Raw genomic sequence first — 26,139 nt, forward strand, 5'->3', positions numbered from 1 at the left:
AACGTCGCCTTGTTCTGGTTACAATTTTTGTTGCCACTGATTTATATGTTTGGTATTGTGCGCTGTTTTTCTGCAGCATTGTTGTCCCAGTACGTTTTGCTGTTTTCATTTTTCAAATAAATTTTATTTACTAAGCATGCCTTCGGGCAGCCGATGGCCTTCTGACTTCCTCGCCATCTTTATTCCCTGTCAGTTCTTCCTCCCATGTGCGAATTGTTAGCGCAGTGCTGTTTTAAATCTGAAATGCCGCGAAATTGACATGCAATCGTTCATTTTTGTACTACTGCCGAGTACGTTGTGGCCATTGTTTTGTTATCATTTGTATGCATTCAGTTTTCTTTACAATCTTCCCTTATGCAAGCTGGGCCTGTTGCTGTAGCGATCTCTATGGCAGCGATTATTCACTCACTCACTCACTCACTCACTCACTCACTCACTCACTCACTCACTCACTCACTCACTCACTCACTCACTCACTCACTCACTCACTCACTCACTCACTCACTCACTCACTCACTCACTCACTCACTCACTCACTCACTCACTCACTCACTCACTCACTCTCTCTCTCTCTCTCTCTCTCTCTCACTCACTCACTCACTCACTCACTCACTTACTCACTCACTCACTCACTCACTCACTCACTCACTCACTCACTCACTCACTCACTCACTCACTCACTCACTCACTCACTCACTCACTCACTCACTCACTCACTCACTCACTCACTCACTCACTCACTCACTCACTCACTCACTCACTCACTATTTTCCGGAACAGCGCATCGAAAGGAAACGTATACTTGTCGTGGGTTCATTGCTGTGATTTTTCTACTGGACTCTACTGGACTGGCGGTTTGCGTAACTACTGTGGCGGTTATTATGTTAACGACTCTTGATAGCCTTTCGTCACTCTGTCGAGGGAACACCTTTCACAGTAATCTAGCAACAATGGCCTTATGAGATCCCGCCTTTCTAGCGTATGCCATGATGTTCCTCTTCGCACGAAATCTGTGCTGCATGTTTAGGCTTATAATGATAAGAAACGTGAAAATATTCACTCTAATTAGATTTAAACTATTACCGAAGTGAACAGTAATTGTGTCTGTGTCTCTCTTTGTGCAAACATTCTCGGCAATATTGTGATGGCGACGCAGCTGGTTTATAAACTTTCACTGCATTTCTACACAAGGCGAGCTTAGGTGACCAAAATTTCAATCCCTTGGTAAAACCCGCACAGCTTCGAGAAAAACAAAATTCAAGTGGCCACTTACTCAAGGTCACTTGTTAATGTGACAACCCACAAGGAGGCGCATGGCGTTCGATAGCAACTGCCAGCTTCGTTTATCACTGCGGCGCACACAGATGCGCGTGGTCGTAGAATAATGCAGCAATGAGAGAGGGAAGCAAACGAAAAAATAAGAAAAGGAACGCCGACTCGTCCGCCCCCCACAGTGAGAGAGCTCGTATCAGCGAATACAGGAGAGCAAGGAAGAATAACGCGTTTTGCCTCAGAGCAGTTGTCTCCTGCCTGTATAATGTCTTTATTGAGGTCGCGTCAGTGGTTCGGCTCGGGTTCCTTCTTTCGAACGAAGTCGCATCTGCTTAAAGAGGAAAAGCTAATGACGCGGACAAATTGAGATAGTTTCTCGGGCTGTCTTACACATGGCGCGGTGCTGAAACGACGTGTCTCGTGTTATGGTGGGTTTGGGGGGGGGGGGGGGGGGGGCGTGCATAGGGAAGGAAATGAGGATGCACGAGGATGGTGATCTTTCAAAACCAGGAAGAAAAGAGTACGCAAGATTTACACACGCGCATGAAATTCAATTGCGCCACTTTTTTTCTGCTGAACATCAACGTGGGCTATTTTTTGTAAGCCTTTGTCGCCAACCCCCTGCCGTGTCGTAGTTTAGCTGTTTTATATTCGCTAGTGAATCGCTTGCCTGCTCGCTCACTGGAGAGCACTTTTCCTTGCGGAGCTGAAACGTCGGTGCTGGACCGCTATTTAAGGAAGAATGAGTATCTGGTCGAACAATTCGTGAGAACCTAGGGTGGCGCCTCGATGTGTCTGAGACTTATTGCGAGCCAAAAAAGTGTCCGGTGCAGCCGTTTGACCGTTCGAATACACAGTTCATGCTCCAGTTGATATTTTTTCGTTTACGTTGTTCACTGCGTTTCCTGGTATGTAACTATCCTATCTAAAAATAAATCCGATTAGGGTGCGAGTTGCTGATTGCATGATTGTATTAGTTGACTATTTCATTACGAAACTGCTGGTCACGATTGTAATAATTTTTCTCGGTCATATCAGTGAATAATGCTCAGATTCAGCATAACTTCAAACAATTCAAGTGCGGTTATTTTGCTCTAATGTGGAGAGAAAAGACTGCGTTTATGAAGAAATGCAGGAAATCCACGAGCTTTGTACACACCTAAATGTAAAAATTGCTCCTAGAAACAGCAGACTTAGAATTCTATAATTTTTCTTCCTCTGGTATAAATCCCTGTGGTAAGAATATAGGCCAGTGAGGTATGGCTATTTTATATATGCATATAACAGCAGAAGTGACTTAGGAACTGATTAAAAACGGAAGCTGCCAAAATGCACGATCATTTGTGTAGCTACAAAATAGAGTTTATCAACAGTGCCGTTCCTAGTTTCGGATAGCATTATTAATATTATTTTTTTTTTTTTTTTACTGCTAGGAACTTAGCACAGCTTTGGAGAAACCAAAAAGCTCATCTTCTTGCCACAGCTGCTTCTAAAACGGTTGAAATGTGCTTTAAAAACCATCAAGCAAAACATCGGTCTTTTCTCTCCCTATTGCGTTCATATTATTGCGTGTTGATCATGCCTACAAGCTGAATTGATTCAAACTGTTGTAGTACAAAAAATTATTCTACTCCTTTATTCTTCATACTTCTGCTGATTGAACCACCTCGCTGCAGAAAACGCTGGCAGCTGCACCTGTGTTTCTTTTTCAGTTTTTTTATTTTGTCATAGCAGTTCTGACAGCTTCCCTTCAGAGCTAGGAAATAATTTTTTAACTTTGTTTCATATTTAGTGTAGCACCCAAGCTCGGTGGCTGACGTAAAGAAGCTGAGCCTAGTTCGAAGGCAGCGTGGTGACAACGAAGACGACGCGAGGACTCACTTGCTAGTTGAGCGCTCGGCCGGAAGGTTGGCCTAAAATAGAACTTTCTTACACATCTATTGTTTTAAATTTCTTCATGTATTTGATTTTCTTTTTTCCGTGCGCACTTTTTTTTTCGTCCACTGGCTTTGTTGCTTTTATGTAACTCTTTTTAGCCCACTTACCGCTTTAAAGACATAAACCTTGAGGATACGATAAGGAAATAAATTAAACTAATAGACACCGAAGTGACCTTAGAATTACGTGTTTAAGAAGTGCCCTGGACTTCAACTTGTTACCTAAAGACTCTCCGATCAGCCGACGTGAGGGTAATTTCGGAACGGCGACTATTTTCGTCCAGACCTGGCGTCTACCTGATATCCTTAGCTCCTCACCTTACAGGAAAGACCGGTGTCGTAACCGAATGAGCGTAAATGACAGGAAGTAGCTATTAAACATGCACAGTTCCTCAATAACGCATAATTCGACCACGTCCTATGCAGCGGAATATCCCAGTAACGGGCATCGTCACACCGCCTGCTGCTGACGCAGTGGGTGTGGTGTAGAGCCTTTCTACGTTTCGCGGACAAGGATACTAGACGCATGCTTAAGCGAAAGCACCTTGGCGATTTATGTCACCTCGCTGGATCCATTCACGCCCCGCCGCCGAAATAGAGCGGGTTCTCACTCAACTCACGGTTGCGCAAGCCCTTCCAGACTCCTGCAAGCTCTTCCATGCCTCCTCATGCACGCCGGGAAGGTAGCGGCTTTTTAGAAACACTAAGAAGAACACGTTGGTTATTCAAGTCATGCATCAACACGTCCACCGGGAAGCTAAGGTGGCAGCTGTGTTCCGACATGTGCAGGCGCCTTAGTGTGCCTCCCTTCTCGTTATCTCTTTCGTCCCTTGCTTAGATGGCTGGGCCACCCTTCACACGTTCTTTACGGTTGTGTGGCGTGTGGCTAGATACAGGGCGGAGCAGGAAAGGCAGGGGGGTATTACGAATTAGCGCTTCAGTTGGCTGTAATCTATTTCGGGAAAGGGAAGCAGGCATTCAGAGGGAAGTGACAAGACGGGAAATTTAAATATGTAGAATGTCAAGAAAAAGAGGTATGCAGAAGAAAGTCTTAAGCTGTCGCCCTGGCACGGCTCCTTCAATAAGTGGTTCGTCAAACATGGCACACTCACCTGTACAACGTGGAGCCATATACTTCAAACGTATTAACATTTTTAAAAACATTTTTTTTCCTACACCCTATCTCCCAGTGGAAAACACATCCAGTATATGTGACTTATTCTAGTAATGATATCAGTATAGATTAAAGAACGTGCATGAAAATCCTTGTGTTAAATTTCGTTTTTGCCTTTGACTTGCAAAGCACTGTTGTTTTATTCTGTTGACAGCACATGGTAGCACTGTACTGCACTTATGCCTTCTATTGCACTCCTGGGCCCGTATTCCGAGTTGGCGTCGTTATCGAAGTGTCGCTATCTCACGTGACCCTGAGTCATCTGATTGGTCGAAACGCCGGAACTGTGTGTTGCCACTACGGAACCGGAAAAAGGGGCAACGTCACGTTCCGGCGTTTCCACCAGTAAGATGACTCGAGGTGGGGAAGATAACGACACTTTCGATAACACTTTCGATAACGAAGCAAACTCGGTGTACGGGCCCTGCTTGGTCTTAATGAAAAAAAAAAATAAACAAAGAAAACAACAGTGCGTGATAACCTGTCTTGAACTGACGGTCACTGTGGCCAACATCAGAGCATTGTGGCTAAAACAAAGGACATGCAGACAGGCGTTAGTCTGTAACAATCCGAGAACGCTTCCCGACGTTTTTTTTTTCTTTTCTTTTCTTTTTTTTTTTTTAGTGTTATAGGAATAATTGCTGTATATAGCTCTGGGAGTAGGCCCAGACCACTGCAACTTCCTTAACAAGGTCAATGCTAACAATTATAACAACGAAGCCTCCCGCGGTCTAGGACCTTTAGAACTGTCCGTATTAGAGTGTTAGGTTTATTGCGTTCATTTCCGAGCATGGGGTTAATACAACCAAGACTACAGCGAAATGGGTGGCAATACTTTCATGTAAACACCCCTCTGCTCTTTTGCTAATCATGTTCTCCGCCATGATGGTACTTCGCACATAGTAGCCACGCACTTTCACGCGACGTTCGGGCCAGATTTAGTGCATATTACAACGTACAAACCTGGCAACGTTGGTAAAAGGGGGACCATCTGGCAGCGCGCGTCGCAGATCGCAGTACGTGCAGTGTTAACTTTCCTTCTGTTAACTTTCTATTTCCTGCATTCCATTTCCCCTTTATCAACTTACGCCTGATGACAAACTTCTCGAATAAAAAAAAAAAAAGAAATCCTGCTGCGGCACAATTCAGTCTTGCTAGTTTAATATTCTTTAGTTCGTTTGACAAATTTGCGCCAATGCGTGAGTTAGAAGGTTGGTCCAGTTGGTGGCAAGCCTTGACGAGCGAGAAGGGAGAATCTTCGTAGAAATACAGCCGGAAAAGAGGGCTGAGAAAAAAAAAAAAAAAAAAAACCCTAGATGGGGACATATGCTCATTTTGAATGGGGAAAAAATGTACTCACACATGAAACTGTATGCGTGATCCCTTTCGGAATCTTGTTTTGACCATGATTCTTGGTGGTATTGTGCTGAAACTCGGTGCCTGCGGAGACAGCGGTTGATCGCGTGGCGCGGATCGATCTGCAGAGCGTTGCGTGCTTACTGCACCTGATTGAATGTGAACAAGTGATTGTATGTGATGTGAAAGTGGATGGTTTAGCTCTTTAGCTTTCTAGCGGAGGTATGCCCGCTATCGCACGGCCGAGTGACAATATTTAGCACGGGCGTTGGCTTGTCTGGCGGTTTCGGGCCCCCTTGAACGTCGGGAATGGGCCGCAAAACTTCCTACGGCCTCGAGAATCAAATTTCTCGCTCACGATTGACCGACGCGCCAGCAAGAAATGCCATCCATCATAGTGCGCACAAGGAACGACCCGCACAGTACATGCTGCGGGTAGTAAAAGAAAACGTGCAGCAGACGAAACGATACGGAACTCTCGCAAGCATACATTATCAACCTTTGTTTAACTTCAATTTTGCAACTATGTAAAAAGTACGATGTTAAAAACAGTTTACTGATCTTTAATGTTGCATATAGGTTTACTGTTTAGTGCCTTTTGCGACTGGAAAGTGAAAATTATGATCAAAATTTATCAGAAAAAGCTCACATAATGAGTACTGCAGGCAGCCATTTAGGAGTACTAAGATGGAGCTACACAACCTCTTCGCCGCGGTTTACTCCCCTGTTTTCATTTGGCGTTATTCCGCGTTATTCCTGCACCTTGTGCCTCACCCGTTCCACAGATTGCACGGCGTACTCGTGCGTAGCATGTTGTTTTATCTTGCGCTGTGCATTGAATATGTGGTCTTCATAAAGCTCCATCGTCGTGCTCCTTCACTTATACTAAGTAAATACGCCATATACATGCGCCATCTGGCAAAATACAGAAACCGCAGCTGTGCCAGACCGGCTGCCGAAACCACTGAACGACGAGAAGCCACACTAGCCCGTTGCCCAGAAGCTTACCAAGCGCGGATTGAATTCGACACAAGCGGCAGCAGCGACTGCGGCGGATGATATACATTTATTAACGCTGCGAAGTTCAGCTCAGTTACAGTTCGTATTTAGACTATTATATAAAACTGGTGCATCATGAATACAGTGCCCATATTTTGTGTATAGTCTTGTCAATAGAGGTCGACAGTGCACCACGCGTTCTATTTACCCAGCTGTTTAGCTCGCAGATTGTTCGCTCCAGCCGAGGTCTCCGTCACTAGAGTGTACTAGAATACAGTTACGCGATCAGCTTGTTCGCGCAGGCTGGTTGCTGACAAATCAATATTTGTTGATTGAGCCTGCACCACTTTTTGGACCAACACATGCAGCAACAACCCGCTGCTGCTATGCAGAGCGCACCGTGGTTTTGGCGGTTTTGCAGAACTTTATCTACCAAGGAAAAGAAGAAATACAGTTGTGGATATTGTTTGACTGGGAGGGAGTGGGGTTATTTCAGGGTACCCGTTGTGGCAGCGCTTATCGTGAGCGCCCAGACAGCGAGAGCTTATCGTCGCGTGCCGGCCTTATGTGTGGGGGTCGGTAAAAGTGGTGGCTCGCGTGCTTGTGAATCCCCGACGTAAGGTACGCGAAGTGAGGTTTAGCGTGATCGAGATTGAGGCTGACCTCCACTGGCTAATTCTTTGCTTCGAGGTGCATTAGTATAGATTCGCAGGTGAGCCAGTTCCAGGCGCATGTATACAGGGCTTTGGCTTTTCATATCATCTCGTTTTTCTTCGTCCTATAAACACGCGAAAAACAAAAACGAAAAACCGCCCCGTTTGCACGTAGCTCGTACCACGAGATTTCGATGTTTATGAGTTTTTTTGTTTTATTTGCTTTTTATGAACGCCGACGCCCACATTCGCGCGCTCTTCATTTCCCGCCGCTTTTTGTTCGCTCTTTTCGCAGTGCCTCCTTGCATCTAAGATGCTCTAGAAGTATGTACGGGCTTTAGACACGCAACTCCGCGACCGAGCGACTCTTTTGCCAAAAAAATAATAAAAAAAAGACTGGAAAAAAGAACACTCCACTTGAGAATAGAAGCTGACAAGGCGACTCGCTGTAACGTGGTCGTACTATGGCGTTTTCTTGTGCTTTCGCGGAATTTCGGATGCTGTTTAGCGTTACAATTTTCAGGTGCGTTTTTCATCTCTCCCGTATATAGCCCCATACGAAGCATGTATGCATGTTTTGTGTATTTATAAGCAAAAGCAAAATATAGGACATACGAAGAATCGAAATTTCGCTGAGCTGCGTCACAAATTTGTTGGAAAGCTCTCAATCGGGATTCTAATTCGCGCAGATATTTGTATTAAAAAAAAAGGAGCGATGAAGAAAAATGTGTCTTTTGCGGAGGAGTGGTTGATATGGATCACATCATCAAAAAATACCACGAAGCTCCAGGAAAAAGCAAGTATGAAGATGGTAGAGTATGGAATGAAGCATTAAGGAGCCCAGATCCTAGGGTGCAAAAGAAACGTACCCAACTGTCAGTTGCGCAGCATTACTTAAATTTAAGTGTTATTCTAGTAGTAAATAACCCCCTACTCCTTTATCGGAGGTCTGCGTGCCGTGCCGGAGAGGGCAGGTAAGGGAGCCGGTCGAAACAAAGTTATACTGAACTGATCTGAAGTGGAGCTAAAAAATCTGCTTCCGACAACGGAGCCCTCTTTCACAGGGATTCCGTCGTCGTAAGGCGCCGGCCCAACTGAGCACCGCGAAATCTCATAGGCACGCAGAAAAATTACAAATTTTCAAACTTTCTTTTACCAACTCATTATAAACTCTATTCCAAGCTTTTATTCAAGCCTCAGTTAAATTATTAAAGAATTTGTAGGCAGAGAAGTAAACTCAAGGAAAACGTTCCGCATTGTGTTGTTTGTAAATGAATAAAAGATAAAAGCTGACGCCTTGCGACCGACGCAGCGCTAAGGACATGTTGCAAAGCAGAAGGTGAATTTTGAGAACTAAAAATCGTTACATTTCCATTTTTTTTTGTCCGGTAGGGCGTGAGCGCGTTGTAAGAAAGATTTATTGGATATATTGCACTTTTTATTAATTTCTTGTGCAGCTTGGTCGCAGATACCGCCTTGAAGTGTCTTTCAACGTGCACAAAGGGAACCACTTGTCCGTGGCCGCCTGGACCGGAATTCCCTTAAATACAAGGTCAATAAATTTAACTCTCGCTGTGTGTGCGATTGGCTCGTGAAATTTGCGTGCAACATTCAGCGGCTCGATAAGTACAGATCCGCCGCTTAGCTCGCTCATCTCCAATCACACACTGGCCTTGGGACTAGTCCTCACAAAATTCCCTATAACGAATTAAACGAAAATATTTTCACTCCAGCTTCAGCGCCTCAATCGATTCAATTTTCGGAATGCAATAATGCGGCATGGAAGGAACGCTGAAGTTAATTGTATTTGATTAATCTGTAACCTACGACATTAAGATTACAGCAAGGTTGTTTTAAAAAGAAAGCAGGGGCGACTTTTCCTCCATTTCTGCGCACTGACGAGGGGCTCTCGCAACGAAGCTTTTTCTACGTGGCTTAGAAGTTCTCTCTTCTGTGACTGTTTAGGATGCTTCATTACAGTCACGTAACTAAATCATCATCAGCCGGACTGTGTACAATGCACTTCAAAGCTCACCCATTCACCCAGTTCTATGCTAGCTGCTTCCACATGACCCTCGCAAACAACTTAATCTCATCCGCCCACCTAACTTACTGCCGCCCCCCTTGGAATCCAGTTTGTTATTGGTAGCGGCCATCTTGTGTTTGTTCTCTGACCCCTATACACTCGACCCTAGTTATTTTAATTTCGTGGGCCACATTGGTGGTTAATAACTGCCATAAGGACACGTATTCAGTCAGTGCGATTCATTCTTTCACAGTACTCTCGGCATAAAAGCGTTACAGCGATGAAAACATCAATCAATCTCTCGCCCCTAGTCATGAGCAGAAAATTCAATCGTTTATCTCTTTTTCGTGCTCTCTATCACAGCAGCACACCATTTGCATGCTCACATATTTTTCCGGCGCCGCATATCTCTGCTCGTGATACCAACAAGGTTAAACTTATTTTAACGCGAACAGAAAGATTCAAGTACTCGCCTTTGATACTGTCTATTACCGAGTGGAACTCACTTCCTTCTTGTACCACCATTATTCCTGAAGCACCATCTTTTCAAGCAGCTCTTCTATCGCAGTAGAATTCACGAACCTTATCTGATGTGCATTTTACATTTCTAGCTCTTCAATTTATCGTCTATGGTACGTGCTACATTACGTGCCCTGAAACGCTTCTCTGTTATGTTCCACAACTTCCGATTGCGATATTTTCATCTTCTTTTCTGAAGTGCTGTATTTCCCTGTTTTGTTAGATGGACATTTTTATTATTTTTTTTTAAATCTCCGAAAGCCTGCTTCGGTCGCTTGTATAAATTGTTCATGGTTTTTCGTGCACTTATTTCTGCTTACAGCTTTCTGTTTGCTTGTATTGTAAATTATTTGTATATATTTGACGAATCCCCCCTTCCCCCCCCCCCCCCCCCATGTAATGCACGCAAGGGCCCTTAGGGTATCTGAAATAAATAAATAAATATTAATCTCTTCCAGCGCCTCGCCGCTTACTGTGAAATGTTATTTCCGAGGATGTTGAACATTACTCAGTCTTCTCCATAATAATTTTAGGCCTACCATGCTACCTTCGGTGCCTAGATCAATACGCATTCATTGCACTTCGTCCTAGTAGTTACATCGCAAGGCAATAATATCAGGTAATCGCAGATTACTGAGGTATTTTCTACCAATCCTTGTCCCTAACGGTTCCCATATCATGAGTGAACACTTTGAATACTTCCTATGAGCAAGCAGTGCACAGCATTGGGGAGACATTGTCGCCGTGCCTAAAAACTTTTTTCATGGACATTTTTTTTTTCGGAGACCTATCTATAGTTGCTGGGCAGCCACTGCACATAATTTTCCAGTACTTTCATATACGGGTGAACTACACCCTGATTTCGCAATGCCTGCATCACTGTTGAGATATCGACTGGAGTCAAATGCTTTTTCGTAACTACGTAACTATATGACTGCCATGTGTAAGGTTGGGTTGGACCATACTAATCAACGCTGTGGAAGCATAAAAGTATTTTCGTGGGCTTTCCCTGGTCTTATAGGTTGTCCACTTCGTGCACTGCCCAACCAGGTGCTCGTATTCCAAGCGTGGTCTGCTGCTCACGAGCATCAATTTGTACTCACGAAATACAGGGCACACAAAATCTCTGCAGTATTCATTGATCTTCTCAGATCCTCCTCTCTCATTCCTGTAGTTGCGTACGTCTCAATCAGAAGAGGGCCCGAGGCGAAAACGGGGGTCGTACTCTGCGCGGCTTTCCTTTTCGCGGCCGCACTCGCGGGCTGCCAAAAGTAGGGCTGGTCCCATGTCAGCACTGACCTCATTGGAGCGGCTCTCGTGGTGAAGACGCCCTTTCGCGACTCGCTATAATTGCTCCACTGAACCCGGCGCCCATGGAGGAGGCACACAGTGGCTTCAGCTTCGTGAAATTCGTGCCCATCAGCTATGGAAATTAATTCTGGGCCGCCTCCGGCTGACAGAAGAAAGAGCAAACAAGGTATACGTTTCGCTTCGCTGCTTCGCGTCTTCTTTCTTTCCTGTTGTAGAGTGGACTCACTTGCAAACGATGACCACTCTATTACGCAGCGACATGACATTCCTTCAACCTCGCTACAGATTTATTTATTTATTTGCTTTACTGTCAACCCCAATGGGGTTTTTACAGAAGTGGACATGAATTGCATGACATGGACATAATCGCTGATGTGGCAGATTCAATAGGGTAAACCTTCATAAATAGCACAAAAAAAAAAACACCAAAAAATCAGTTGTACAATAGAAAGCATATATCACCGGAGCTTTGACACAAATTCAGAAAGCTTCATGACAACAAAGTAGGCTCGGCAAGCTCTAAGAACTTTTGGACTGTAGGTTGCCTTACAACTGAGGCGTCAAGTGCATTCCAATCGCGCACTGTTTGCGGGGAAAAGAAGAAAAGCAAAAAGTGTTGTTGCTACAGAAGAATTCCTCAAGAAAGAGGGGATGTTTATTACGTGTTATTCTGGACTGGCTTTTTTTCACGAAGTCTTCGGGGTTAATCTTGAATAAATTGTGTAGCAGTAGGTATAAGAATTTCAGGCGATGATGTCTTGACCGGCTAGATAAAGGGTGAAGCCCTGCACGATGTAAAAGTTCAGTCGGTGAATCTGTCCGTCTGTAACAGTCATAGATGAATCGCACAGCTTTTCGCTGCACACTTTCGAGTATGTTTATGCAGACTGTTGTGTAGGGAAACCATGCGATATTGCCGTATTCTAGCATTGGGCGGAGAAGCGTAGTGTATGCCTGGAGCTTTATTTCGGAAGGCGAATTATTTAAGGCACGTAAGGAAAAAGAGCTTGTTTATGGCTTTTTTTTTGCTACATGCTGCACGTGCATTGTGCAGTTTAAGTCTGATGTGATAAGGATGCCAAGATATCGGTATTCTGTTACAGCTCGTAGTGCAGTGGTGTCAGAGCCATAGGTGAACTTAAGCGGGAATTTTTTCATTGTGACGGACATAGAAACTGTCTTTTCTTTGTTAATTACCATGTTCCAGTCATCACACCACTGAAAGACATTGTTTAATGCACTGTTTAGTTTGACCTGGTCCGACGGGTGTCTAACTTCATGGTAGAGAACGCAGTCGTCTGCAAATAGTCTCATTTTTACATCAGTTTGGTTTATTATGTCATTAATGAATAGCAAAAATAATAGAGGTGCCAGCACGGAATAGGAACGTTGCGCGACGAACAGGTAGCAGCGAGTGACTGATGCCGCTGACGCCGCTAGCGAGTGAAGAGAAAGTGATTCTGCATTTCGGCTTGGGGTGCACGCACCGTGATCCGCTGATAGCGAGCCGGCGTTTCGGCTACCGGAGAGCACCCTCTCCGCTACGCAGGAAGAGGATGGAGGAGTATAAGCAGCGGCGAATCGGGATGCGCGCGTAGCAATCAGATAACACGCGCGGTCGGCGCCACGCAGGAAGAGGGGGGCTGAGCTGGGGGCTGAAAGGGAGGCAAAACTGGTTACGAGGCCGACGCCGACGCGAAACTTAGAAACGGGCGCCAAAGAGCTGCGCTCTAAAATGAGGAAGTTTGAGCGACGGCTATCCGTCACTTTACTAAGTTATTTATTGCGTATGAACAATCTGAGGCGGTGATTACGGCGCATTCTCCACTTGAAAGGAACATGCTCAAGCAGCGCTTGCCATTAATTTGCTGCCTGTAAATATTTTTCAGCTAGGCCCCGGTAACATTGTGTGGTCATCGTCTAAAGGGGCTGTACAGTATATGGTTTCGCCCCAGACCCTTTTCCCGGGCATCTCCCATCAGAAGAATGGAGAACCAGGACGCGCGAGATCTTGTATTCATTAGAACGCCGCTGAATCTACTGGCAGCACTGGGGATTGAACCCGGTACCTACCGAAAGCGTGGCAGATGGTCTGTCACAAGCCACCGCTTCAGCCACTCTTCCAACCAAACGTTGCGTTTGTTGCAACTGTTTGGTTTGTAACGGCAGCTGTTCAGGTTGATTTCCCTGAGTTTAGCCGTTTTGAAGTAGGAGTTACCAGAGTGTTTTAACTACGGTGGAGATAAGGTGTAGGTTTACCGTGGATAGATGAGGACATGATGAATGCACATTGGAGGACGATTACCTATAAGTAGGAGGCTATGGGTAGAACAAAAGATGGCCCAACCGGATGGTGGTTGCCATAGAAACCAAGCGGAAGATCATTACTGTGGAAGGAGGAGGCTGCGGTGAAGCGCAGGAATACTCAATCAGAAGATGGCTGCCGCGGGTACCATCTAGAGGATCGTTACCATGATAGGAAGAGGTTACCTTAGTAGAAACAAAGGCAGCGAAGGAATGGATGACCTGTTGGTCGTTGCCGCGAAACGAGGTGGACGAGGGTTATCATGGAGTTAGGAGAATCCTTGGAAAGTTGGGAAATGCGCAAAACCTCAAAACAGGGAGGAGTAGGCTCTGTGTGGAAGGAAAGTATAAGAGAAAAATGCATAATCTAAATGCCCTCTCATCTCAAATGAGCAACCCGGGTTGGTAGCTACTCCTAACTTTATGCAGAATTTAGCGTCGCTATGTCATAAAAGCCATTGACGAATCAATGTTCGGCCGCGCCGCCTGCCAATACCACCTGCCGTATAGTGCCCATGACTTTCGCTCAGAAAGCAGACAACGTCGGCTGCGGACTTTCTGCAGACCGGCGCCTTTAACGCTGCACCGGTCAAATGAGAAATGTAATTTTTTTCTACGTGGTACGTGCACAGTTCTCCTTTTTTTTTTCTTGTCTACCAAGCTACATAGCGAGCCTCACACATGTCTGGCTTTTGCAATCATATCAGGTGTGCGACAATAAGTGTACTGCCGATCTGGTCATAGGGCTAAATAAGGAGAGTGCATACTTGAACCAGTGGCCTCATACTTGCAAGCGGAATAAATTTCCCTCCTTCAGGCAACCAGTCTTTTGCTAGGGGTAAGCTGCCTGAACCTTCATGTTCGTGCCGTCGTTACCCCCCCCCCCCCCCCCCTCCTCCTCATTTTATCTCGTTATCTTCTGCCGTAAATGTGACCGTGCATCAACTGACATTTAGCCGGTGGGAAGATATGTGCTGTTCGAGCAGGGAGACAGGCGCTGGAGCAAGCTGTGTACAACCGGGAAGATTCAACGTCATAAACTAAAGGATGCTGCCTTTACACGAGTGATTTCCATGCAACTACTTTGCACTAGGAAATCTGTGGAGCCGTAAACATGTAATAAAAATGTAGCCGCGAATGCCGACATCGACATCGTTTTAAACGTCTGGTGTGGGTCCGAGCGCTGGTTTTCTCGGCACGTTGTCGAATCTTAACAGCGAGATATCCTGCGCGAGCGATGGCGACATGCACTGGTCTGAATTTGTCAAGTATTTTTTTTTTTTTGTTCTCTAGGGCCAGCTCTGCACATAATTTGTACGCGCTGAAACGTCGGCACGTCTATTTTAGCACTGAAGCGTCTGTGAAGTTTGACATTCAGTGCGAAGATCCCGCTTCTCAGTTTCACGGAAATTTGCCCATTTATTAAATGGACAGTTACAAAGTGGTTAAAAATGTCGGTTGGAAATCACCATCATCATCATTAGCCTGACTATACCCACTGCAGGGCGAAGGCCTCTCCCATATTGCTCCAATTAACCCGGTTCTGTGCTAGCTGCATCCACTTGACCTCTGCGAACTTCTTAACCTCATCCGCCCACCTAACTTTCTGCCGCCCCCTGCTACGTCTTCCTTCCCTTGGAATCCAGTTTGTTACCCTAAGCGACCATCGGTTATCCTCTCTTCGCACTACATGTCCTGCCCATGCCCATTTCTTCTTTTTGATTTCCACTATAATGTCAGCAACATGAGTTATTTCTCTGACCCACTCTGCGCGCTTCCTATCTCTTAATGTTACCCCTACCATTTTTCGTTCCATAGCCCTCTGGGTTGTCCTCAACTTAAGTAGAACTCTCTTGGTTAGCCTCCACGTTTCAGCCCCATAGGTGAGCACAGGTAAGATGCAACTGTCGTATACTTTCGTCTTGAGCGATACCGGTAAGCTGCTAGTCATAATCTGCGAGTGCTTGCCAAATGCGCTCCATCCCAATCTTATTCTTCATGTTATTTCCTTTTCATAGTCCGGATTTGCAGTTACTACCGGTCTTAAGTAGACATATTCGCCTACTACTTCCAGTGGTTCGCTACCTAACGTAAACTGCTGTTCCTTCCCGAGGCTGTTGAACATTACCTTAGTCTTCTGCATATTGATTTTCAAGCCTACCTTTCTACTTTTCCTGTTTAGGTCATCAGTCGTTCTTTGGTTCATCTCCTGAGTCATCAGCAAATCGCAGATTACTTTGGTATTCTCCATCAACACTTATCCCCAACTGCTCCCATTCTAATTCTCTGAATACTTCCTCTAAGCAATCTGTGAATAGTACTGGGGAAATCGTGTCTCCTTGCATAACACCTTTCTTTATGAGAATTTTGTTACTTTCTTTAACAGAACTATGGTTGCTGTGCAGCCACTATATATATCTTCCAGCACTTTCACGTATGGCTCGTCTACTCCTTGATTTCGCAATGCCTGCATGACCGCCAATGTTTCAACTCAGTCAAATGCTTTTTCGTAATCAATGAATGCCATGTATAAAGGCTGATTATATTCCGAGCATTTTTCTATCACCTGATTGATGGTATGGATATGATCGATAGTAGAGTATCGTTTCCGAAAACATGCTTGATCCTTTGCTTGATTGCAGTCTAAGGTTGTCCTGATTCTATTAGCAATTACCTCAGTAAATACCTCATACGTAACAGACAATAAGCTGATTGATCTTTAATTTTTAAGATCCTTAGCGTCCCCTTTCTTATGAATGAGAATAATGTTCGCGTTCTTAAATGGTTCCGGTACCGTCGTTGACACCAGGCAAATAACTGTGGCCAAATATTTGAGACGTTAATAATACACGAATTCAATGTATCCTGCCGTAGCCGCACATAGCCTCAGCAGAGCCATTGCTGTGCGATGACCGCTGGGTATGGCGAAGATTATAACGAAGGTTTGCTTGTGGTCACGTGTTGGGCTTCTACCTTAGAGACTTACATAGAAACCGGATCAGGTTTTTATTAATAGTTTGGGAACTGAGCTGATACACAGCTTTTGGGGTGGTCATGCTGCTTCCCGGTAAAAAAGTTTGCAGAAGAATCGGAGAGGCCACTGTGAGGGGCGCTCCAGTCAATTAGGTGACCGCAAGCTACTACTCTGGTAGGTGATTCCATGTCAGAACCCTTGCCTATGGAAGGAGTATTGCACGTACTAAGGATATCGCAAATAAATAGTTAAGTAAAGTGAGATAGATATTGGAACGCAGTGCACTACATGTTTAGAATGTTTTTAGTCGAAAAAGACGTAATTCATGTACAGGTATTACTATTTTAATACCGGTTTGGTTTGTTCTATGAGAGACAGGAGAGAAATCATTTAACGAAAAACAGGTTTTAATTGGCGTTTAAAACTTTGGCTGTGATGTAGCTCTGGTTCACCCTAGTTGAATGACGAAAGTAACGGTTGCATAGCTACTCTTAAGGTCAGATGAATAGTCGGATGCATAAGGTAACTCACAGGTACTAGATCATTTTTATGCCCCAGCCAGTCGCACACAGACACACGCATCCAAAGGGGTTGTTCGTGAAGAGGCGATGAGACTCTCGCGTGGCCGTCTCGTGCTCGCCCACCCTTTGTACGAAGTGTGCGCTCCGGCCACCTTCAACGTCTCCAGGCTCAGCGACTAAACCGGCCAAAGCCCTCTTCCTTCTTATTCGAAACGTGCAGCGCGCTTTTCACCCGTTTCTTCCGTACGCCTCTTCTGAGGGTTTCATTGCGTCTGCCATTTGTGACTTCGGCCCGACTAAGCGTTGCATCGAACACAACCTGCGTTCCTTTGAACGCATCAGATTTCACCGGCGTTTAGGTGGTGGTGGTAAAGACGCTTATTGCACCTAAATATCATCATCATCATCATCATCATCATCATCATCATCATCATCATCATCATCATCATCAACAACAACAACAACAACCTGACTATACCCATTGCAGGCGAAGGCCTCTCCCATATTTCTCCACTTAACCCGGTTCTGTGCTAGCTGCATCCACTTGACCCCTGCGAACTTCTTAATCTCATCCGCCCACCTAACTTTCTGCCGCCCCCTGCTACGCTTTCCTTCCCTTGGAATCCAGTTTGTTACTCTCAGCGACCATCGATTATCCTCTCTTCGCACTACATGTCCTGCCCATGCCCATGCCCATGCATCTAAATATGGGTGACACTTAAGCTCCGACTTTAAGGGTATGACGCGATAGCGTAGGCTACCAGCCCACATATAAAGCCCAACTTTAACCAAGCCGTATGAACGTGCCTTAGTGGCCTATAGGGGTAACGTGAATACCAGGGTCCTGGTAGGCTGATTCTTTTATAACCGTTCCATGTGAAACGAGAGACCCAAGTTGGAAGCTCCTGCCATTTGCGACTACGGCATGCGAGCATACGCGACGAGCCGAGCTGGCTGGTGTAGTGTTACTTTCGCAAAAAAAAAAAGTAGCACAATTGAAATTCATGTCCGCGTGTAAAACAAGCCGCTCTTTTCTTCCTGGTTTTGAATGATCCCCGAGACTATAGTGCATGTATCCTCGTTTCCTTCCCTATTGCACCTCCTCCACTCCCAACCCCCAACCACTTAACACCAGGCACGTCGTTTCAGCATTTCCCCATGTGTAAAGGCCGCCTGAGAAACGATCCCGCTTTGTCCGCGTCATTAGATTTTCTTCTTGAAGCAGATGCGAGTTCATTCGAAAGAAAAGGCCCGAGTCGAACGACTTCCGCGACTTCGATAAAGATATTACTCAGGCAGGGGACAACTGCTCTGAGACAAAAAGCCTTGTGATCCCTTAGTCTCCTGTACTCGTTGATACAAGCCCACTTGCTGTGGGGGTCGGACGAGTCGGCGTTCCTTTTCATTTGTTTGCTTGTTTCTCCCTCGTTGCTAAATTAATCTATGACTACTCACAGCTGTGTGCGACGCAGTGGCAAACGACGTTGGCAGTTGATAGTGAACACCATGCGCTTCTGTCTGTGTTGTCGCATCCACAATTGGCCTTCAGTAAGCGGTCACTTCTGTTTTTTTTTTTGTTTTTTGAAGCTGCGCGGGTTGTACCAAAGGACTGATATTTAGTCACATAGGTTTGCCTTGGGCAGGGATGTTGTGAAACTTTTGCAAGCCGTTGCGTCGCCACCACAACAATGTCGAGACTGCTGGCACAAAGAAAGAGAATACTATCACTGTTCACATCGGCAAGGGTTGAAATCTAGCTAGAGCGAATATTTTCGCATTTGTTATTACCCTAATCTCAAAAACGCAGTACAGATTCTGTGCGAAGAGGTCATCATGGTAGACGCTAGGATCAAGGAATTACAGTGCTGTAGAGTATGGATAGTGGGTTCAGGAGCCGGCGCGCTCCTTGCGATGCGGTGAGACAGCGAATGTCGACAGGTCTCGTATGTAAGCGGTGGCGCTGTTGTATAGCGTGGGCTCTCTCTCTTATGCCCCTCGTACCTGCGGTAAAGGATTGGCATTTGGTCACATTATGTGTGCTGCGCTAAATTTACCATCACAGCCAACAAAGTTTCCTTCGTACAACGAGAGCCTTCTTGATGCATCCACGACCTTTGTGAGCAATTATGGCGAAAGCTGCCAAATAACTTAAGAAAGAGGCTCTTATGAAGATCTGGGAACAGCGGTTAAAGTGGATGGGTCTTGGATCAAGCGGGGTTATTCTTCACCACATGGCGTCATATCAGCAATATCGGCCGACAAATGAAAAATGCTCGACTTTGAAGTTGTATCTAAGTTTTGTCACATGTGTGTCCACAACCTTCCCACAGATAACTTGAGCGAATGTAAAGTTACTTGCGATGGGCCATTGGAAGCTGCTGGAGCAGTAAAAACCTTTGGACGATCTGTTCAAAAGCAGCAACTAATGTGCACAAGCTACATCGCGGATGGCGAGAGCAAGGTGTACGTTTCTCTCAGATAATCACAGCCCTACGAGAATACGAGAAAGTCATAGAAAAACATGAATGTGTAGGACATGTTCTGAAGCGAATGGGCACCAGGCTGAGGAACATCAAGAAGAATGAGAAGGTGGAAAAGCTTCCTGATGGTCTGCCACTTTCTGAGAAAGGACGGCTCACAGAAAATGACATCGACTCCTTTCAGGTTCACTACGGCAAGGCTGTTCGGGAAAATTCAAACAGTTTGGTTAATATGAGACGAGCTGTATGGGAGATATACTTTCATAAGAAACCAACAGATACCAAGCCCAGCCAAGGACTCACTCTGCCCAAAGGGGCCATCTTCATGCTGCGGGCAAAACCGCAGCTTTGCCGAGGGAAGCCTTGAGACCCATGCCCACAAAAACTACATTCCTGAGACCGTGATGGATGTCATCAACCCAGCGTTCAAGGCGTTGTCAGGTCCAGGCCTTCTGAGCAAACGTCTTCATGAACGAACACAGGGCACGAATGAGTCACTCAACCAACTCATCTGGTGCCACTGCTCTGATACAACATTTGTCAGTGCTGAAACACTGAGCACAGCAACTAACACTGTAACATTGTAGCAACTAGCAACTAACAGAAACTAACATTGTAGCTTACTACAATGACTGCAATTTTGCATGAAAAGCTGTCCTAGAGAACCTTGTATTTACTCCATATGTGGTTTGAGATTTGCCATCGACAGGATGGACAAGGAGCTTGCTGGCAGCGCAGATGTCTACGAATCTGGCGATAGCAAGGAAAGACGACGGATAAAAAAGGAACACTATGAAAGGTTTTGGAGACAACTGCAAGAAAGTCAGCAGCGAAATGTATACTCCTGGAGCATTCTGAACATTCATGAGCTGTATGCGAATATTAAACTTCATTTTCCTCAGTTTGGGTTTTTATGAATTCTTTAAAATCAATTACCTTTTCTTAAAAAGCGTTCATTCCATTCCAGGGAAATTTGCACACATATACTACAGCCAGTCGTAAATATTTTGAACTAAAAATAAAAGAACATTCATGATATGAATGATAACACCCGGAAAAAATACACTGCAAGGCACCTTCCTCTGTGACTCTGTGGATACAGTGATATTAATTTTTTTGACACAAACTTCATAGAGGATAGAATATCTCTTCAGTCTAGATATTACCCATCGGTATGTAGAATAACATTGGCTAATATCATCAGATTCCTCTTTGTGGTTATAGAGGAAGGGTACATTGAGTGATTAAATACGCCCGAAGTTTTGGAAGGAGGCCACAGGAAAGGTCAACTATCTAAACACAAATAAAGTGTCTCATGGACCCAGGGACATCTTCTGTGAGCACGTAAAATTTGATGTGAACATCCGCCCCCGCTCCGAAAAACATTGCGTTAAAGCTAACAAGTAGCATTTATCCTACCATACCTCCTTAATAGAAGCATGCTCGGTAATTTTCGGAGTTGCGATGCTTATTTAGTTCGACATGCCGCCGGAGAATTTCTGCGACCTGGGGTTATTAATGATCTCGCCCTATAAGCCTTCCAGTGACAGGCTGGGGATTTTTCAAGGGTACGAGGATTCAAATTGTTTTCGCCGCCAAAGCAGACGGATACTTTTTTTTTATATGGAGGTACTAACACTCTACCGCCGAAACGAGAAACTGCAGAAAATCTGTTGCATTTCCACTCTCTTAGCTGTGAAAATTTTAGACAGCTATTTGTAGGTCTTTCTTTGGTGCGGTTCGGTTTGTTCAAGCCTCTAACTTGCAGGGGCGCCAGAGAAGCTGTTTACTTGTTTATTTTAATAGCCGCCCACAAACAGCCTCAGGCCTCCTGCAGTGGTACAGTGAAAAAAAAAAAGAATAATTGAAAAAAAAAAAGAAAGCAATAAAAATGAAATATGACGGAGTCGACGGCAATCAATGGCAGGAATCAAAAGGCGTCAAAGTCGACCCAATGAGAAAATTTCTCTTGCGCGAAAAACTTCCCTAAGTCACATTAGGAGTCACGCATGCTACACTTCATAATCAAGCTCGTCGCCCTTACTTACCTCTTATTGACATCGTATTTGCATATTTTGTCATTATCAGCGATCTCGACATGGAAATTTCCCTCTCACTTCACTTCTTCGCTGACTGTAGCATGCGTGCTTTATTGCTGCGTTACCAGTACCTCAGACTAGCCACTCCTGCAGAAAATCTGAACTGTTCGTAATCATTAAACTCTACGATAATTTCACGTTTTGAAAGATACCGGTATCTAGTTGTTACACGGAAAAACTAAAACGAAACTAGCGGCTCGCACATCCAAACACATAGATTCTTAGGCTCTCTTTCTTAATTCCCCAGTTACATAGGAAACTTACCTACCAAATATGTGTTCGCACGAAACTCGAATATACCTGCGCAGTATGAACTCCTCATAATAACTAATTAATGATACTATTTGAAAGCATCCAGAATCGGGCGGCTCGCTTCATCTGCCAAATTATTCGCGGATGGCCGTAAGGGTCATCATGTTGTCGACAGGCCTAAATATGCTCGTGAGAGAAAGATACTCCGACGAGGCATTACATAATCTGTATTACAATGACACTGGACTTTGAATACGTCTACTACTACCTCTTTTCTCGGCTTTCCAATTCTCTAGCTTGCTGCGTACAACAGATTCTACATATAAATTCATTAAATAGCTCTTGCCCTTGACCAATAAAACATGAAACTCAACGATCGTTCGTGATCGCGATAACACAAAATTTAGGCATTTGTTAACAGCTCACTTTTGCCACTTTAACGGACTGAGAGCCATAGCTTTTCATTTTCGTTTTGTTGGTCTCAAAACCAATGTGACAACGTTATTTGCAGCTTACACTTATGCTAATTTATTATCACGCACAGTTCTGTGCCCACGAGCTGTTTTGGGTGTATAAGGCTTTAAAATACCGTTTTTAATATATTTTAAATACATGTGGTCATGTATAGCCTAGACATTCTTCCCGTACCTTTTGTTGCGGATTTGTCATCCTAGAAAATGTATAACGTTACTTTACATCCGTATTTGTGTTTTGCTTTTTTATAATAATGTTATCACGAATTCGCTTTCTTTTCCCCTGCTTATCTAATGGCCAGCCTAGCTCCCTCAGGGACGATAAACTATAGTTATCCAGTTAGCTTAGAAACGCTTTTCGCTTTTCGAGATAAGGTTACGAGTCTTTGGTTTGAAATAACGTTCAATAACCTCGATTGTTCTTGAGATCTAATGGTGTGCGACACAGCTGAATGGGTGGTTCTCTGTTGACCGTGATGCAAAAATTGCTAAGACGTGATCAATAAACAGCCGTTACTTCTCCATACAGCCACCTCAATTCGCCCCCTTTCTCCACTATCAAAACCGGATGCCTTCTATTGGCGATCCGGTACTCAACTCGTCAGATAAGACGATACCTGGTCTGCAAGATGACCCTGTTATCTCACGCTACGTGACTTCACACTCGACAAATTGCGTCCGGGCATCCTTTCCGCCGCCGAGGAGACTGAAGCCTGCGTAGGGGCTGGCCGAATCTGGGTCTCTGTTTCGTCGGGTCGCGATTAGAATCTATGCCAATGGGCCGGGATACTCACACGCAGACACACACGTAAGCGGGAGTAACGAGAGGGAGCTTTTAAAAAGCCATGTGTTAGAATCAATCCTTGGATGCGATGAGCTTTTGAACTCGTCTATCGCGCGCGCGCCGCAACGACCGTTTGCCTTTAAACAAAAAATAAATAGAACGCCGCTAGCATATTAAAAAAAAAAAAACTGAAAAAAGAATAGAAGAATTAAAAAACTTCAAAGTAGCCACTCTTTCTTGAGCTGCGCGAATATTCAAAGCCATTAGTGCGAGACGCGTGAGAACATCGAAGAAGGTGTGAGAGATATCCCGGCCGTTTAGGCTAGAATAAGGGAGCAATGTATTACGAATGCAGAAATGTGGGATGGGTTTTATCTTTACGTTGCTTCCTTCCTGCGACAGCTTTTAAGGCGGCGACGTGCCGGCATTTGCATTTCACTTCTTCGCCGACTGGGATGGTGGCGCGTTTTTTGACATAAAGAACTCCGGACGTACTCTTCGCGAGGTCGTCTCGCACCCCCTTGTCTACATGCAGTGGTATCGACCGGAAGAAATATGAGCATCCGATAAGAAAAAACTCCACGCTTTAATGGACGATATCAACAGCTCTGTGTAGGATACTGGGAGATAGGGCAGCTTCAAAGAAGTGCAGCAGATTTAGGCTTTCCAGTGCATGCCGCTTCTCAGTTGGTTCGATAGCCTAGTTACCAATGCAGGTTGCAGGACCCCAGATCAGTGCCACAGTAGACTTCCTGGTGCTGTTCATTTTGCATTTTGCTTGAGACGAGTGCAAAAATATGGCATCATATGCGTTTTATTATTTTTCAGCAGGCCTGCATTCACACATGACTTCTTAGCTTGTCAAGCACATTAGTCTTATAGGGGGCTTCTTGGCTAGCTTTACTATAGGGTAATAGGTTTGTCCTGTATGGAAGGGCTTTCCTTGGTAAGCGAGGAAAGAATTTAGGCCAGTAAGGATTACTTGCTTCACTGCATGCATCTTGTTTATTTTTTATCTCCAGTTCTTTGTATTCAAACACGAAGTTTCTCCGGATTAGCTCGGCATACGAATAGATGCAGACATGGGGCGAATAAATAATTTTGTTAATATCATCATCATCATCATCCTCAACAACAACAACAACAACAAGTACCTGACTAGACCTACTTCAGGGCAAAAGACTCTCCGACATGCCAGCTGCAGCGATTTGATGTGCCTACCTAGCATTTTGCAGCCCCGTGCCATGGGGCTGCTGAATACAATTTGTTACCCTTCGCGACCGTCGAACATGCCTTCGCATTACATACCCTTTCCATTCATTTGTTCATCATTTCAACTGGAATGCCAGTAACGCACATTTGTTCCTTGAACCACTCCGTTCGCTTCCAGTCTCTTAATGTTGCGCCAGTCATTTACATTTCTCCAGCTTTATGCGTTGTCCTCAATTTAAGATGAACTATTTTCATTAGCATTCGCGTGTCTGCTGCGTAGGTTAGCGCTGGTAAGATGCAACTGTTTTATACTTTCTTTAAATATCAAATTACCAATAAAAAAACGTAGAGTACTTGACCAACCCGCTCCAATAAAATTATATTTTTCTATAGTTACTTGATTCTTGGGGTCAGGATCCGTGGTCATGACCTGTCCTAAGTCGATATATACCTTTATAGCGTCAAGCGTCTTGCTACCTGTAATGAGTTTCTTCTACCTTTCGATGCTTTTCAGCACTACTTTATATCTCTGCATATAAATTTTTAGGCCTGCCGTTCTGGTTTACTTGTCTAGGTCATTAATCATCCTCTGAAATTCGTCCCCAGAGTCACTTAGCAAGGGGACGCTATCAGCGTGTCCCGGACTGCGGATTCTCGTCTTATTTGTCTTATTTCGTGTTTAGATATTGTAAGAAGGTAGTTACTAATTCACGGTAGTTGTTTGATGTTGCGGGATTGGCGAGGGATAATTTTTATTGTGTAGCTTGCTTTAGGAGATACCCCGGTTTCCTCTTCTTCTTGACAGGCAGGGTAACGTACAGTGCTATTTTCCAGTAAGGACAACACATGCAGAAACGTAGTACATACGATGCTTTTTTAGTTCACGCTGGGATGCAAATGTTTGCTGATAATTATAGATATAGTATCGGTATTACGGTTGTTTGTTGTAGGGCATAAATTATAAGTATTGTGATAAACTTTTTCTTTTTTCTTTTTCGGAGCAGGAAAACTGTTTCGCAAAATGGCAGGGTTCCGTATGAGCGCCTCCGTCTCATTCCCTTCGGGCTTTGCCTTGTTTGCAGCGCTGTTTTTTAGGTGCCTGTTATATTTACTCGCACAATTTTGTATAATCAGAGTCGCTATAACGTACTTCACGTAATGTAAAAAGGAAGCAAGCTCAGCTACTCGGCGCCATGTCTAGTCTTTTGCCGCTGTTTGACAACAAATCTTGGAACATTGTTTGGAACGCTTATCCTCTTGATGGAGTGGGACTTTCCTCGGACGGTTTTAGCGCACGCCATGTAATAAGTGGGCCAGGAGGTGCCTTCCACAGTTCCGATAGAAATCAGCCTACGGTCACTCCGTGGGCTTTCATGCGTAACAAGTTAGATTCATTACAACGATTGTCTGGTCTTCGGGCGAGTGCTCCATCCTGCTGTCTAGCGAGAGATAAATGAACATCTATGGTACGCTAGTGTACCATTGCATGCCTCAATTTTCGACCATCCTGATTGGAAATTGTGCTCGAAATTTGCGGCTAGTTCCGCTACAGTAGATTATTAGAAGCTAGTTTACAGTCGTCATCTGAACAAGAAAGAGCTGGAACCGTACTTATGATTCACGGTGGTGTGAAGCATCGGACGCTCTACTGTCTGCGAAGGACGCGACAATGCACGCCTTCGCCCTCAAATCACACTATGGCCAGACGCAAATTTCCCCAACAACCAAACATGCCAGAAGATCCGCAGTTAGAACACTTCAAAGTTGTCGTCTTCGACTGTTTCAACAAATCT

The 26,139-nt window shown here is 44.7% G+C and overlaps 1 pseudogene; it reads left to right on the top strand.

Moving 5' to 3' along the window:
- The first annotated feature begins 19,078 nt into the window (after positions 1 to 19,078).
- LOC146172728 (uncharacterized) lies at positions 19,079 to 20,384 on the top strand (annotated as a pseudogene).
- The last annotated feature ends 5,755 nt before the right edge of the window (positions 20,385 to 26,139 follow it).

This window comes from Amblyomma maculatum, chromosome 11 (assembly GCF_055883805.1).
Source record: "Amblyomma maculatum isolate TAMU_Amacu chromosome 11, ASM5588380v1, whole genome shotgun sequence".
Classification (NCBI taxonomy): domain Eukaryota; kingdom Metazoa; phylum Arthropoda; class Arachnida; order Ixodida; family Ixodidae; genus Amblyomma; species Amblyomma maculatum.